The sequence below is a fragment of the Protopterus annectens genome, chromosome 6.part1, assembly GCF_019279795.1.
Source record: "Protopterus annectens isolate FY-2018-M chromosome 6.part1, PAN1.0, whole genome shotgun sequence".
Taxonomy (NCBI): Eukaryota; Metazoa; Chordata; order Ceratodontiformes; family Protopteridae; genus Protopterus; species Protopterus annectens.
Window position 1 is genome coordinate 140427769 of NC_056738.1, and position 17695 is coordinate 140445463.

The 17695-nt window shown below is 37.5% G+C and overlaps 1 long non-coding RNA gene across 2 annotated transcripts in view; it reads left to right on the plus strand.

Annotated features, from left to right (window-relative positions):
• Positions 1-17695, plus strand: part of LOC122805433 — an 852280-nt gene that overhangs the window by 433232 nt on the left and 401353 nt on the right. For both annotated transcript variants that reach the window (XR_006365368.1, XR_006365367.1), the window contains exon 2: positions 5054-5120. This is a non-coding gene — a long non-coding RNA (uncharacterized LOC122805433). The remainder of the gene's footprint in view (positions 1-5053; positions 5121-17695) is intronic.

Here is a 17695-nt window from a genome sequence, read left to right on the forward strand (position 1 = left end):
CCTGTTCTGGTATAGGAACTTCCATTTACTATCAGTCAGTGCACTGCTGGGTGTTCCGTTTAAGGTTGTGTACATAACTGAAAAATATCTTATGGTTATCCTTACCCTGGGAGGGTATTTTTGACTCAAAGATGGCTTTGGTGGACTTGATTAGTTCCTTGAGTTGCTTGTTGAGGCTGATGAGTTGTTTTTTTTTGTTCATAGGTTCATACTAGGCTATCTGCCCTGGGGCAATTATAAGCCTAGCCTGATTATGTATGGCTTACGCCACCCCTTGATTTGAGTATACTGTGCCCTTTTTAAAGTTTAGTTTACTGTGCCTCTGTCTAATAGTGACACGGGAGTAATCCCTGGGACAAACCTACGATCCCCCATCCACCTATCGAGATTCTTCTTGAAGAGATTCAGTGAGGTGCTCTGCCTCACATGAACTGGAATTCTATTCCAGAGTGAAGGGAGCCTCTGGGTTATGAGCCTGTCCCTCCAGCAAGTTCTATTTATTACTGTGCTGAGGTTCAAGTCCCTCGAGCGTGTGGCTCTAAGGGATTTAGATTTACTGAGGTGGAGCATGTCCATTAATTCTGAATTTGACATAGCTTTGTATGTCAGGCATAGATCGAAGTAGGCGGTATGCAACTGAGTAGAGCTGGAGTTTTTTTAACCGAGCAGCATATGGCATCTGTTTGAGACCCTTGATCCTCTTGGTGAGATACTTTTGGGGTCTTTCTAATTGCTGCAGGTGTCTGGTAAGGTACATCCCAAAAGGGGCATTTTATTCTATGATGGGCCTGATGAGGGATGAATAAAAGGGCACAATTACCTCTCTTGATCTAGATGTGAAACCCTTCGTGATGAGGTGGGCTATGTAGAAGGTCTTTCTAACCACTTTGGCAATGTGGTTTTCAAAGGAGAGATTGCTATCAACTTGGGTCCCCAGGTCCCTAATAACTTTCTCTGTACTTAATGGGTTTCCACCTATGTGGTAATTTGTGGGCACATTGTTTTTGCCAAAGGGTATGACTATACATTTTTTGGCATTTAGCTTTAAACCATGGCGCTGGCACCAGTTATCTGTCTCTGTGAGACCTTTTTGAAGGATGTTTGTGTCAGCTGGAGAGTCGATTATGGTGCCCAGTTTGCAGTCGTCTGCGAAGTTGGTGAGCCATAGTCCTCCCACGTTTGCCTGTACCTCGGAAAAGTATATACCGAACAAGAGTGATCCCTGGACAGAACCCTGTGTGACGCCAGTTGTGACCAGTTTCAAGTCTGACATGGCTCCAGCAACTCTCACTCTGTGAGTTCTGTCTTTGAGCCAGTTTGCGACCCATCTTGTGCCATAGGGGTTTATATTTAAGCTGGATAGCTTATCTATGATGCCCGAGTGGGGTATTGTGTCAAATGCCTTTGCAAGGTCCAGATAGGCAGTGTGGACTACCTTCCCTTCATCTATGGCTTTGGTGACTGTTTCGAAGAAGTCAACCAGGTTCAAAAGGCAGGATCTGCCCTTGATAACGCCGAACTGGGTAGGATCTAGTATCTGTAGGTCCCCAATGTCTTTGTTTATGAGCTCCATGATGATCCTCTCCATAGCCTTGCAGACTAAGCTAGTCAGGCTTATGGGGCAATAGTTTCCAGGGTCTGTAGAGGCTCCACCTTTGTGGAGTGGGACCACTGTTGCTGTACGCCATTCTGTGGGCACATATCCTGTAGTGAGGCTGAGATTGTATAGCTGTTTTATTTGGGGGATTAGTTCCTCTTAGAGTTCATGTAGGACGCAACCTGGGACGCCATCTGGTCCCATGGAAGCAGTGTTTTTTGCTTTGGAGAGGGCAGCCTTCACCTGAGCATCAGAGATGTTTGGGAGGCAGCCCTCTGCCAGGATAGATACTTGCTCTTTTGGGGGGGAGGGGGTGGAGAAGTTTGCACTGAACCTGTCTGCCAGGATATTGACGATGTCTGTGGGTTCAGTGTATTTTTTGTCATTTAGAATCAACTCAGAACAAGCCTGGGAGTTGCATTCCAGGTTCCTAACATAACTGAAAAACACCTTATGATTGTCTTTGGTGTCCTGTGCAATTTTTCTCTCAAAGCTGGCCTTGGAGGATTTTATGAGGGATCGTAATTTTTTGCTAGTACTGATCAGAGATGCCTTCCCTATTAGGGATTTTGCTCCATCATGTAGTAGCTTCCTCCTTCTGTTGTACAGTTTATTTATGGCAGGGGTCCACCAGACTGGACGCCTGCCTTTGGATGATTGGGTCTTGGTTTTGTTTGGGATAGCATGATCCATGCATTCCTGGAGATGTCCGTAGAATGCATTTATGTAGGATTCTGCAGTTTGGGCCGTAGTTTCCACTGGCCCTGGGGCCTTGAAGGATTCCACTTCGGTTTTGAGAAGTGAGAAGTTCGCTTTTGAGAAGTTTTTCACTGTGGTTTTCTGGGCTGGGGGTGGGGTCGGGATGTGGACATCTAGTGAAATTAATTTATGGTCTGATCTTAACAATGAGGGATATACTTCTGGTGTGTAGCATAGAGTCCCCATGTTAGTAATGATCAGGTCTAGTATGTTGTCCCCTCTTGTGGGAGTGGTGACTAGTTGTTCCATAGCATTTGAGTTTATAATTTCCAGGAACCTTTGGGCTAAGGTGCTGGGGCTTGAGTAGTGCTCCCAGTCAATGTTTGGATAGTTGAAGTCGCCCAATATAATGGTGTTTGGAGAGATCTTCATGTTCTCCAATGTTTTCAGGAAAGCCGAGTGGGATTCCTGACTTTCAGAGGGTGGTCTGTAGGATGCTATAAACTGAAAAGCAGTCTTGCTCACTGTTAGTTGCACATAGATGGTCTCTGATACTTCGTGCAATGCCACTAACCTGGAGGTGTGGATATCCTTGATAAATATGAAAACTCCCCCTCCTTTTGTGGTTCGGTCCGGGTTTTGGGGCCGAAAAGCATGGTATGAGGTATAGCCTGGTAGTGCTGGGGTGCTCTCTGGAGCCTTGAACCAGGTTTCTGTCACTGCACAGATATAGATGTTCTCCATACTGAGGAGAGCTTCGAGTGCATCTTGAGGTTAAGACTTCTGGCGTTAAGCAGCATTACCCTTAGTTTCTTGTTCCTTGTGCTGTCTATGGGGGTGGGTTTGACTTTTGAGCCTTGCCTAAAAAAGGCACTATGGGGGTGGCAAGAGCCTTTGCCAATATCCGAAAGCCCAGTGGTGACAGGTGCAAGCCATCCCTAGCGAAGCAACGTGGCTTGTCGAGCATGTCATCCCAGGCTGACAGACACTGGATCCCCTTTGAATGACACCAAAATTTTAGCCAATTGTTAAAATCGATCATTTTGTCTTTGTACTGTGGCATCATTCTAGGTGAGGGTAAGATGCTGCTCAAGGTCAGGGTCATACCAGCCTGGGCTACATGATCAGAGAGCTCCTCTATGTCTCTTTTCATGTAGTCCAGGGAGGTACGTCTCAGGTCATCGTCTTTTGGACATAGCCCTTCATATGTTTGGACAGGATTTTCTTTCTTTCTTTCTTTTGTTGTATAATCTATTTATACTTGGGGTCCACCAAGGGGGCTTGTTTTTGGTGTTTGTCCTAAGTTTATTTTGGTTTTGTACTGCTGTTCCTATGCAGTTATTTAAATGCTTATACAGGGCTTCTAGAAACACTTCCTCATAGGTTACTGTGTTTTCTGAGTCTGTGGGGTCTTGGAGTGTAGCAATGCCATCACTTAATGGGAGGTAGCTAGCTCTGGAAAAGTTCTTAAATGTTCTGGGGTTTGCTGTGAGTTTAGCCTTTATATTTATTTCAAGGATTACCATATTGTGATCTGATATGGTCTGACCAGTGAGGTCATTACACTAGGGGGTGTAACATTCCTCATATTTGTGAGTATCAGATCCTGGATATTTGCACCCCTAGTAGGTGTGCAGACTAGCTTTTCCAGGGTATTTGCATTGACAAAATCCAGGAGTCTTTGAGCTTGCATGTTAGTAGTTGTGTATGCATGTTTAGAGTGGGATAGTTGAAATTGCCCATGAATATGGTGTTGGGCTGAACCGAGAATGATGCCAGTATGTGGTATGGTTATCCAGGGTTATAAATGGGGGACTTCTAGCTAACAAGGATATGGTGTTGGCCTTTACCTGAAGTTAGTTGGACATGGAGTAGCTCAAGAGTGTCATATTGTTTGACCAATCTTGAGGTGTGTTTACTATTTATGTAGATTGATACACTTCCTCCTTTTATCCCTTCTTGTGCAGTAGCTGGTCTAAATGTGTGGAAGGCGTTGCAGCCTTGTACTGCCAGGATGCCTTCTGTGGCTTTAAACCATGTCTTAGTAACTACACAGATGTCAGCAATATTCAGGATGAGGAGCGCTTCCATGGAGTGGAATGTCCTCTTGAGACTCGTAGCATTGAGCAGTAGCACCTTTAGTTTATCTTGCATAGAATTTACTCTGTGTTGGAAGGTCTATCAGATTGGCATTATCTTAAAAAGGCACTACAGGGGTTGATGATGTTTTAGCCAATATCAGGTTTAACCAGAGTAGACGACTTGGAGTCCAAAAATGCAATACTAAGAGAAAGATGGGTGCTAACTTTTTTTTTTTTTTTTTTTTTTAATAGAGTAATCCCTTCTTGTAATAAAGTCTGTATTTATATCCAAGAACTGACTTCAAATGAGCTCTTTAATTAAATCCTTATTGAATAATTATTTTGAGAATTCTAGATTGTATTAAGGGTTTGACTTCCACTTGTGTGAACCTGCTCACAACTAATTTTTTCATCAGCTCTTTCTCTATCATTGTATTGTATAAATACAGTAATTAATCTATAATTGAAAAAATATCTCTACAACTTCTCTTATGAATTATTTGCATTATTTGAAATCAACAGTAAAGTACAACTTCTCTTATGAATTATTTGCATTATTTGAAATCAACAGTAAAGTTTTCCTGGTTTAAAATCTATTTGGTGCTGAACTTAATATGTTAAGAGAGACATATCAGGTACCAATTCTGGCTATACATTCTGCTTTTTTCTTTTTTAGAACTGTTCCCCTCCTGGCTGGATGCACCCAAGTCCCAACCCCATTTCTACAAGGATGGCAGTGCCTGGTAAGCCATCCAATCTGGAAATGTGTAGTCACAGAGAGAAAAAAAAAGTTACTTTACTGCAAAGCCTGCAATTCAAAAAAATCTAATATTCCTCTTACACTTGTGAAATGTGAATCAAAGCACGCTGGACACACACCACCAACTCACGTTAGGCCGGTCACAAGTACGGCTTATCTTTCCCCTTGCCAGTAAGTTCGAGAGGGGAGTGCTCACAGTACATTTATAAATATGAAGTGTACTTCACCATTAAAGCTGATTCCTATATGAGAGAGCAGGACTATACATCCTAAAATGCCTTGTTCTGCAGTCATTTTTGATAGATGGATTCTGATGTGGTAATCGTAATCCATAAGAAAGTCTATGATGGCACCCTTCTGCTTTTTCAAATGTGGACAGCTGCATAGACTGCATATTTCTCCCAATGCCCCTGGAAGAAAGCAAGGGCAGGCAGACAAATAAGCAATGCAGAAAAAAGGCTGACAGAAGATGTATGGACTCATGGGAGCAGGAGTAAGCAGACACAGACAAAACTGAGAGTGACACAAAAAGAAAAAGAGCACAGTGGTGGAGGATGGGGTGTTATGAATGATGTGCCTGACCAGCCTAAAGGGGAACACACCTATATATCAGTCATTTCATGACTGACATGAGCATGCAGCACCTCTAGTGGCCCAATAGATGGAGACAGTTGGTTGTATGACTGGCCAGATATGCAAGGAGATGCTACAGTGTCTAATGCAGACAATGAGCTACTAGTCCTTACCACCCCCTAATGCTATGACCAAGGAGGAGACCTCTGGATGACTGTCTGAAGAGGTGCCTTTACCTTCCTCCTGAAAAGTAGCCAAGGCAGCCACCAGTGGGCTGGCCAGGTCACCTTCCACATGGTGATTTTGTCACCCTATAGAGAGGCAGGTCTGGGGACTGCTGTTGATCCAGCAGCAGACATAGTAGCCAGGTCAGAGCTCAGTGACCACTGCTTCACCTCAACTTGCACCAAAGCTGAATCTATAGAAAGAGAAGGAAAAAAACAAACAAAGAAACAAATGCGAAAGATTAATCAGTGCCAGTGGAACATGCGGCACACTCACTTTTGATGCTGGAAGACTAGAAGGCTGTGGATTCTATTCTCACTCCAGTTGATTGGATTACTGAGACTGCAGTACAGTATTGTGATGCTGCACTCCTAAGTGTGCTATCCTTTGGATCTTTGGATGAGACATTAACTCAAGGTCCCACCTGCTTGAGTTAGTGGTAGCTCAGGTGGAAGTAAAAATCTCCTGACACCATTTGAAACAGTAGGAGTCCTTTATTTACAACTTATTTAGAAATAACCACATCTCATCTTTTTTACCCTATTTACATTATTTGCACATTTATCTGTACGTATATACATATTCCTATTTATATATAAGAATTATTCATTTTTCATTATATTTATACATCATTATTTAGCACCTACCTTCTTTGTCCACAACCACCATCAAATCTTTTTCAATATTGTTGACAATGTCCATTTTCCCTTAAACAACATTTTATTCATTTTCTCATTCCATATTAGCCATATAGTATAACAAATATTTATTCTTGATTTTTGTTCATTGTTTATATTCTTATAATATCCATATGCAGTCTTTTTCATATTTATATCATCTCTGTATCTAAAATATTCAATATTTTTTTTCTTATAGGTTCATAGGTTTATAGGAGGTTACTGGACTAACAGCCTAGAGTCCTAACAAGCCTAGCTATATTTATCTTGAGTTGCCCCAATTGTTGGTGGTTAGGTGAGTGAAGTTTGCAGAGGTTAGGGTTTATGGTAGTTGATGCTGACTTTCTCTGTCTAGGAGGAAAGTAGTAAATTCACTCCTGGAGTGTCTCCCGTCAACCATCCATTGATCTAGGTTACGTTTGAAGAGGGTTAGAGATGGGGTCGGTTTCATGTGAATTGAAAGCTAGTGGTAGTCTTTGGGAGATGTATCTCTCTCTCTCCAGCATGACCTGTTCATGTCAGAAGCTAGGTTAGGATCCCTGGAGCGAGTGATCCTCTTGCAGTTTGATTTACGAATGTGTAGCATTTCCATCAGGGCAGGACCAGAAACTGCCCTGTGAGCTAGGCACAGATCACTCCTTAGCAATCTGTAGGAGACAGAATACAGGGACAAGGCTTTTGGTCTTTCTATGTAAGACATGTTTTGTGTACCTTGTAATTTCTTGGTGAGAAACCTCTGTGATGTTTCCAGTTATTGCAGGTGTCTCATGAGGTATGTGCAAAAAGGAGCATTGTACTCAATTATTGGTCTGACAAGGACCGAGTATAATGGAATTATAACATCATTAGATCTAGATTGGATGCCTTTACTTATAAGATGTGCCACATAGAAGAATTTCCTTACTACTGTGAATGCATGGTGGTCAAAGCTCAGATTGCTATCAACCTGAGTACCCTGATCACATACCATGGGTCTACACTTAGGGAGGTGCTATCTATAATGTAATTAGCAGGGATGTCAGCTTTCCCAAAGGGAATAATAAGCATTTATTTTGCATTTAACTTTAATCTGTGGCATTGGCACCAGTCATTTGTCTGCATTAACCTTTTCTGCAGTATACTAACATTGTTGAGGGACTCAGTGATTACTCCCAATTTGCAATTGTCAGTGAACTTGGTCAGCCACAGGCTGTCCAAGTTTGCCTGAACTTCTGAGAAAAAAATTCCTAACAATAATGGGCCCAGCATAGAACCCTGTGTTACACCACTGGTGTCTGGTCTTTTGCTGGAGGTGAAGTCACCCACTTTGACAATATGTGTCCTGTCAGTGAGCGATTGGATAACCATCTGGTAATGTAAGGGTTGACTCCCAATTCGGAGAGTTTCTCTATAATACCTGCATGGGGGATTGAGTCAAATGCCTTGGCTAAGTCAAGATAGGAAGTATGTGCTGTCTTTCCCTCTTCCAGGACCTTGGTGATTTTCTTGAAGAAGTCAACCATGTTTTACAGGCATTATCTACCTTTAACAACTCCAAACTGGGTAGGGTTCAAAGTTTGGAGATTGCCTTTGACCTTGTTAATAAGATGTATAATGATTCTTTCCACGGCGTTGCAAATGAGGCTAGTCAAACTTATTAACATATAATTCCCAGAGTCAGATGATGATCCCCTTTGTGCAGAGGGATTACTGTTGCTGTCTTCCATTCTGTCAGAACATAGCCAGTTCCCAGGCTGTGGTTAAACAGGGATCCGAGTGGGTCTGCTAGTTCATATTTTAAGTTGTTTAAAAGGCAATCTGGGATGTTGCCTGGTCTCATTAATGCTGTGTTTTTGGCCTTGGAGAGTGCCACGATGACCTGCTCTCTTGAGATAATAGGCTGAGGAATGGTGACATGTATATTTTGGGGATGACTGGAGGGGTAGTGGGCTGATGTTTGCTCCAAATCTGTCATCTAGCAGGTTGGCTATTACCTCTAGCTGAGTATTCCTTTTTAGATTTTGGACGTAGTCAAAGAATGTTTTGTGATTATCCTTAGCTGGGGCGGCTATTATTATTATTATTTTTTTGCTTCATTATTAGGTTTGGAGGACTTGACAAGATCTCATGCTCAGTAGTTTCTTTTTCACCACAATGTAAACATATTCTTTCACTTTTCTTTTTACATGGCATATTATTTTAACTGGTAATTTTTTATTCCTATAAATCTATAAAAAGTCTTGAGATTCTGCTTTTTTACTACACCATTCATTTCTTTCTCTGATTTATTTAATCTTCTCACATAGATTAACACACTAATATTGTCTCATTATATTTTTATACCATGTATTTTGATTATCCTTTATTTCATTAGTCCTTATATTCTATAGTTTTAACTTTTGTTGATAAATATTTAACTCACCATGACTTTTCTTTATTCTTTTATTACTTATTATTATTTCCAGTATTCTTCATACTTATTAAAACTTTAAAACTAATTTTTCATTTTTGTCATTTATCTATTTTAATACTTTATACAAATTCAAAAACATTGCATAAAGTACTGGGTTTAACAGTCCAAAATCTCCTTCTGTTCTATCCATATATAATACAACCCCTTTCAATGAATTCAGTCTAGAACCCCAATAAAAGGGAAAATTAACTCTAACAGGTGTTTATCCTGCATCACTGGAATTATAAATACACTTGATAAATAAGTTTATTTTTTTTCTTGTATACCAAACTATCTGTTTTCCAAAATGAACAAATTTATTTTAATTTTTAACAGTTTCCTATTGTGTGTTACTTGCATCTTTACCAAAATATATGCCCAACTCATTAAGATCTTTTGCTGTAAATTGAATATCTGCTATTGTTTCTTTTTGTCTCATTCTTTTGCTTTTGTCTTTGTTTAACATCAAACCTACTTATTTCAAGCAATTGACTACAAAAATCATCACTTCTCTCATCCCTAAACAATTTTTAGCTATTACAATTACATCTTCTGCATATGTCATTAATACTTGTATCTCAAACTCGTATACATTATATATTTCACTTTTTTCAATTTAGTATTTACTTCACTAACAACTACATTCATAATTAAAGTAAATTCGATACAACTTATGGGACATCCTTGGGTTTCCCTTTACCCATTTATATGTCCTTACTTTTCCATCCATTTACTAAAGCCTTTATTTTATTAAATGTGTACACTGACATGAAAACACTCCTGATTTTATTACTGAAATTATATTATTTTGTTATGTCCCATTGCATTTCATGTTCAATTGAATTAAATGCTTTATTAACATGTCCAATCATAGGTTTTGATTCCTGCTTTCTTTTGAAAATATCATCAGCCAATTCTCTTTTCATAATTAATAATTCTTGACATCCTTTTCCTTTTCTACCATATACATTTTTTTCTATAATATATTCCATCTTGTTTTCAAGTCTTCTTTGTATTATTTTCATAAAAAATCTTATCTTTATTGGTCTTCAGTTATTTGTATTTCTTTTCTCCTTTCTTCCGTGTAACCTTCCATCTTTTAACCATTCATTTAAGACTAGTAACACATAATTCTTTTGCCATATCCCTAAATGTTTATACATTTCAAAGCCAATTCCATCAGATCCTTCTACTGAGTCTATATTTAACTGTTTAAACACTTAAATACTCTCTCTAATTCATCCAAAGTAACTCTTTCCATTTCCTTATTCATTTGTTCTGAACATTTCTTTTTTCTCCATATGTTATTAAATTTTCCCTTTGATGTTTTAAATATTTCTTCTACATGCTTTCTTACAATTTCCATAATTTGGACTTTGACCATTTTATTTTCCTTTTTATATTTAATTTCTGTTATCACACTGCTCTTTGCTTTTATGATTTTACACAAATAAGCTGATACTCCTTCTTTCTTACCTTCTAGGAAATACATTTGTTTATATAACGATTCTTTAACTTTCTCATACTTGTTGTATATAACTCCTCTTTGTCATGAAGCTCTTTTTTATTTCTTTCTAGACTTTTGAATACATCTTCATACGTTTGAGATATCATTGTTTTGTTTTATTTCTTGTCCCATTATGCCATTGTAAAAAATGTCCTTTATACTTTCTTTTAAAGGTAGTCTACCATTCTGACCAATTATTGCAGAAATCCCTCATAGTAAAATTATCTCTCCATTATTGTATTTTACTGTTTTCCTTTTCATTCCATACTTTTTCATTTATTTTTTTTATACCATTACCTAGTATACTGTCTTCTTTATTTTTGTTTATTTCTATCCATGTAGCTAACTGATCTGAGAAACCTGTTTCAACTGATTCACCTTCCATTATACTTATGCTTTCTGATATTATAAAATAATAAATTTCAGATTTTAGCATACCTCTTCTATATGTCCTACATTCTCTGTTCCATAATGACAGTTTGCACGTTTAATCAGTTCTCTCATGTTTTATATCTTTGTCATTCTTTTCTCTGTTTCACTTAAAATCTCCTATTATTATTATATTCATGTTTACCACTACATAATCTAGTAATTGATTAAAAAAATCCCTTTCTTTGTAGGTAACACATGCATATATGGTTATAAGTCTATAACCCTTTTCCTGCCACCTTAAATCTACAATAGTGAGTCTTCCCATTGTTATTTCTAAAATTTTCATGGCTTTTTTACATGAAATCACTATCCCTGAACAGCGATGTTCAACAAAATTCCATATTATTTCTCCATTCCATATATTTTCTGTTTGTAATCTTTCTTTCTTCAGTTGTTAAGAATCTTTTATATCCTCTAAAACAATTATATATACATCACATTTCTTACAACATTTTAGAGTCATTATTCTTCCATAGATAGTTTTATACTATTAACATTCACTGAAATAATTCTTAAATTATTGGTTAACCTGTTCCTTAGGTTTAAAGGAAAATATTCCCTCCTTATGCTGTTTCAACCATTTCATTTCTTTTTACCCCTTGAACTTATACATTTGAATTTACTTTTTTTTATCTTTAACCCTTTCTTTAACCCTTTTACTAACAGAATTCTTTTCATCTTCACTACTTTCCAACTTATATCTTCCTCGTTGCTAATTTCAGAATCCATTTCTGTTTCTTCTTCCTTCTTTTTTTTAACAATCTTTTTCTTTTTCTAGATTATTTCCACTATTTATTTTATATTTTCTTCATCTTGTTCTTTATCCCGGGTATTATTTTCACTATTTCATTATTTTTCTCTTTGTAGTCCATCCATGCATGTCCTGTTTTTTTTATAGTATTCAAGTTCACATTTTTTACATCATGCTCAGTTTCCTCTCATATATAACATTTCTTTTTACTGCAATTATTTATCAAATGTTCTTTACCACCAAAAAACGTCCTTGGTTGTCCCCAATATTTTACCACACCCTTGCTCCTTTCAACATTTATAATACTTTGAATATATATAATTTTCTCATTTTCCATTTTCAAAACATCATTACAATCCCATCCTCCAGTCCATAATCCCTTATCAAAAACTTTAGAATCATCCATCACATCCGTACATATACTTTTCAAATGTTTTTTTTTTTTATCTCTCTTTCAATTTCTGTCCGGTATTGCACATGCATTTTTCTTTTTTTGTTTCTGAAAAAAAAAATGCTTTGATTATATATTCATTCCATGGATTATCATTCTGTCTTTTTTCATATTTGCATACATTTTTTCCATACTTTGTGCAGTCTCACAAATAATGTCACAAAACAGCTCTCTATGTATTAAAATAAAGGCTCATACCTCATGTCTCTTGATACCCAAAGGAAATAAAGCTGTGTCCCATACCTCATATCTGTCTATTTCAGTGTTCTTCTTACTTTGAACCCTTACAACAAACATCCTTTTAATGTCATCTTCCTTTTTTTTCTTTTTATTGTTCACCCCAAATAGCCACAGTCTCCTTACATGTTTTCTTCATAGGTGATGCTTCCTTCAGAATATTGTCAGCTTCTTCTCCTTGAATTTGTCCATTATAACCCCCATCAAACATTGTTCTCCAGTTCACTCTGTACTGTCATCTCATTTAATAAATCATTCAGCAAACCTGCTCAACTGGAGGGCTGTAACAATACATTCCTCTTGCACATCAGTATCCTTCGGCTCAAATAGTTGTTTCTAAAGTATAGTTTCGGAATCCTCCACATATTTAACTTCAGTATTAGAGCTGGTATTCACTTCTGCTCCATATGGTAGCACCTCCATCTTGTGCACTGTCCTCCTAGTCTCCACTGCTCTAGGAATGAGATGTGTGTACATACTCATGTGCAGCCAGTCATGAGTTCAGTAAAGCAAGTAAAGGAAGCTTCCAAATTTCCACTAGTAGTATAGATACCATCTCAAGTCTCTCCTGCAAAGATGTCACTAGGCTAGTGGGACTAACTTGGTCAACAAAACATTCATTAATTAACATTAATGAAACTTAATTAAAATAATTCAGTACATATAGCAATGCATTAACACTTAACGCCACTGTCTGGAGAGCCTGTCACTCTTCCTTAGACAGGCCATCCTGATGGTTTTAATCTTTTTTCCCAATGAAAAACAAAAACACTAACAATAATCAGTACAGCATATCCCTGAGAATTGAAAATGATGACAGTTATAGAAGATAGCCCAAATTTGCAGTGCCAAGCAAGTACAGAATATTTTCAGAAACAAGTTAGCTCTGTCTCACTAACCTCTGTTTCTCCCTGGTAGAACATTTCTAAATGGCACCACCATATAACCTGTCTCTGCACTATTGGCCAGAGCAGGTGATGCTAGTGGTATTAGTAGAGGGACTGATAAGTTCGTGCCAGACATCAGTTTTCTAGAGGGATTCATCATACTCCTCCAGCAGGTGATCATCATAGTCGCTGTGTATTCGATAAAGGAGGATCTTTGTTTCCTGTATGAACCATTCAGGAACTTTGCTGAAATCAAACCTTAAAGAGACCATGTCCAATCTACTGATTCAGACAAGGAGAAAAAAAATGGTAACCTGATGTGCAAAGCTGCGCATAATATACACCACGTGATTCACATCTTCTGGAAGCATCATTACACAATGAAAAAAAAAAAAAAAGAAAAAACCACTAGAGTGGGCAGGCAGCAATATGGTCTTTGCATTGGTTATGTATGCACTGATTATGCACGTGACCTCCCAGATCAGGAATGGCAGATGTGTGCATGGTTGCACTGACTCTGGCTGATAATACACCACATCATAGCTGTGATTCAGAGACAACATGCTATTAGTATAGGTACTGCATTACAAGACCCCTTTTCTCACAAAAAAATGCAGTTGCTATATTGAGTTAGACCACATTGTGATTAGCAACTTAGGAATTAGAATGTAGTGGATAATAGAGTGTGCTGTCATATAGGCAACCTGTGTGCAGATGAGACTATTGGTAATGGACCTCAGGACTTCAGTGAGCACACAAGGGTACGTGGAAGCAGTAGGGAAAACTGCTGAGTGGAGAAGTGTGTGGGGTAATTCAGAGCATAAGGCATGACAGGGGCTGTCGTTATGTGGAAGGATCACCTACCAAAGAACAGATGAATTGAAGGATTTAGTGTAGAAAATCCAACTCGGGTTATGTCACTGCATGATGGAACAATGAGTCCCCAAATTAGGGAGAAACAGGTGGAAAGGAAAGCATAAGATGACTTATCACATAAAGATTTTCTGGCACCTTCAGTAGGAAGCCAGTACAAAAGTTAATTTGGAATTGCACAACAAGGGAAGGAGCAGGAAACATTGGCATCTCTTATGCAAACAATGTTGTAGAGTGATGAACCAGTGCTGGGAGGAGGAATCACCCTAGCAGAGATGAGAGTACAGGACAGTTTGCTGTCTTGTTGGGAAGATGGTTAATCTGACAGGAAACGGGGAACCATGCCAAACTAGGTTGCTATTCTATTAGTTTAATTTCTCCAAGTCTTTTGTGTTACTAATACCATGATGGGAATGGACCCCATTCTCAAGTCAGGGCATAGTTAAAGTTCATGACATTAGTATAGTTCCAGTCTTTGATGGTAGCCAAAAGTGCTCTTCACAGCACCTGCAATGTGTCCACTATTGAATCCTTCTGTAATTTTTATGGATTACATGTATTGGTAGCATATCTAAATACAACCGTAAGTTCCTTTTTATGAGACCCATTGCTCCTACTGTTATTAGAGCTGTCTGGGTATCCTTCTTCCACATTGCTCTAATTTCTGCCTGAATGTCCTGATATTTTATGACTTAGTGTCTCTGCATGTGAGATACTGTAATCATTAGGTGTGGCAATTTCAATGATCACTGCTCATTTTGTATTTTTTTCATGGACTACTATATCTGGTTTTCTCACATCTGTTTGTTTTTTGAATTCTTGGTAATGGGTGATCCTAAGTTATGTACACTTCATCATTTTCTATAATGCTTTGTGGTTCATATTTCTAGTGCTTCTCAGCTACTTTTATATTGTATTGTTTACAAAATCCCAATGCAAAAATCTTGCCACATTATTGTACCTTTCAGTGTACAGGCCCTCTGCCATGAGTGTATTGCACTCAGCAAAAAGGTGTGTGGCTTTTTCCAATTCTGTTTTGCAGAACCTATATTTGTCTGTTTCTCCCAATGTTCAATGGACTATGTAAACCAGCATGTACGTAGTCCACTATCCTGGGCTGCCATTATCAACCTTTCATCCTTTGATTTCAGCTCACCTCTCCTTAATCTTTCCTATGCCAAATACTGATCAATATGAAGTTGCTCCAGGAGATTTCTATAATTGTCACTATTTTTATGGCTTTTCCACATTTTTTTGATCTCATATGACCCTTTTCCTTATATTCTTTCTTTTATTTTTTGGCACATTCAGTTGCTGTCTGATTTTTGTCTGCTTCTGGTTTGATTTCCATTCTTGCTTTTTACCCTTGCTACCTAAATACTTCTGCTAGATAGAGAAGAAAGGCCATCTTAGACTTTTTCTCCTCCTGTTTTAAAACTTTCTCTGTTTGGATCTGATGAGGGTGACAGATATGTATGCAGTCCCACAACTGTGGATCTATACATGTAATCAATTTCGAGAAGACCCATACCTTCTTGAGATTGAGGGATATATATAATCTTGGTATACACTGATTTTTATATATCATTTGACAAGCTTGAAGCAGTTTTCTTGTTCTTCTGTCCAAGTGATCCAATACCTTTTGAGACCATTCAATCATGCCAAAACTTTAAGTCAAAACAGGCAGAGGAAATTAGTTTATAGTGAGGACTTTACTCCTAGATATCAGGACTGTTTTCAGTATTAGTTTTAATCTTCTGAAGTATTCCTTACTGAAGTTTATTCACATTTGTTTATGTTTTATTGCTGATCCTTCATCAATTCCCTATTTTTATACACTCATTTCCACTCAAGTTCCTTTATATCACATTCTATCCTAGATCAATATTTTCTTCGTACTGCAAATTTCCTGCTTTAAATGTTGCTTTCCCACATTTATCAAAACCAAATATCATTTGTATATTTTCTGAGAAAGTTTTCATTCAAATATCTTCTGAGAATGTTTTAACCACTTACAGTTATACTTTCAACTTCTTATCTGATGAGCTATATATATTTTAAGTCATCCACAAAAAGTAGATGAGAAATCTTTAAGCAAGTTTGCTAGGAGTCAAATTATAACAAAGACCTAATATGTTAATTAAACAGCTTAATGGGTTAAGGGCAAGACAAAACAACAGTGGTGACAATGAACCACCCTGCAATAACCCCCTTTGAATTTTTATCCCTGGGATAATAATTTGTCCTTTGTCATGATTTAATTGCAGAGTAGTTTGCCACTGTTACATGGTCACTGCAATGTAATTTATTAATATAGGATGGGTCTTCTACATCTCTAAGCACTATTTTATCCAGGAACATTGGATGCTGTCAAATGCTTATTTTTGTCATCTGGTAATGCCATACTTAGATTCTTCCCCTTTTTACAATTCTCCATTATGACTTTATTTAGCAACAAATGATCTTTTGTTCCATATGAGTTTCTTTTATTACCCTTTTGTTCTATTGCTATGACTGAGGTTTTTTTTCTAAACAATTGCTATAAACTCTGTTGACATCAACTCTAGTGTTTAGTTTGCACATCATTGGAAGGCATGTTATTGGTCTATAGTTTTTAGGATGGCTAACAGGTTCACTCTTTAGGGGGAGTATAATTTTTCCTGTTGTTAACCAGGTTGGTGTCTGTTCAGGGTGTGCATATAAATAGTTCTTACTCAAGGCTAAATCTTCATGTAAAGATGTTAATACTTTTAGCCAGAAGTTAGGTACTGTATTTGGGCCTGGGGTTTTCCAGTTAGTGGTTGTTCTTAATTTTGCTTCAGTTTCTCTGGCTGTTACTTCATCCTGTGTTATATCCTTTACATTAAAACTTATTTTTGTTTCTTTTACTTCTTCTATCCATTTAACATGTTTGTTATGCTCCACAGGGTCTTCATAGATATTTCTCCAAAATGAGTCTATTTCTTCTTTTTCTGGTGGTGTTTGTGTTTTACTTTGTTTCCTAATTCTCTATAAAACTTTTTTGTGTCATCAATGAATTGCCAATTTTGTATTTTCCCTTTATATTTATCTGCATATCTTCTAAGTTTTTCTACCTGAGATGATATCTTTAGTTTATTACTTGCAATAGTGTACTACAGATCCTGGCCTGTTCTGATACTGTGTATTGCTTTTATCATGTTTATTTGTCTAAGTATTTTTGTTGATCTGTTCTCTCTTTTATGCTCATCTAACAGTGACACGTCTTGTATTAATTGTTTTATAGTTTTCTGTATTCAGTGCTTCCATCATGGCATTTTATTTCTTCCCTTCTTTTCCCTTATTGCTCTGCATTTTTTTGGTAAGACTTCATCTTTCATTAATTTAACTGCACAATAATATATCGTATGTGCTTCTATTATATCACATTCATTTCTCTTAAAACGTCTTGATTACTGTGTTCGTCTGTTTTATCAGACTTCTAACATTTTAGGTGTTATTAGTTTCTGTAATCTATTTCTTTCATCAATCTTAA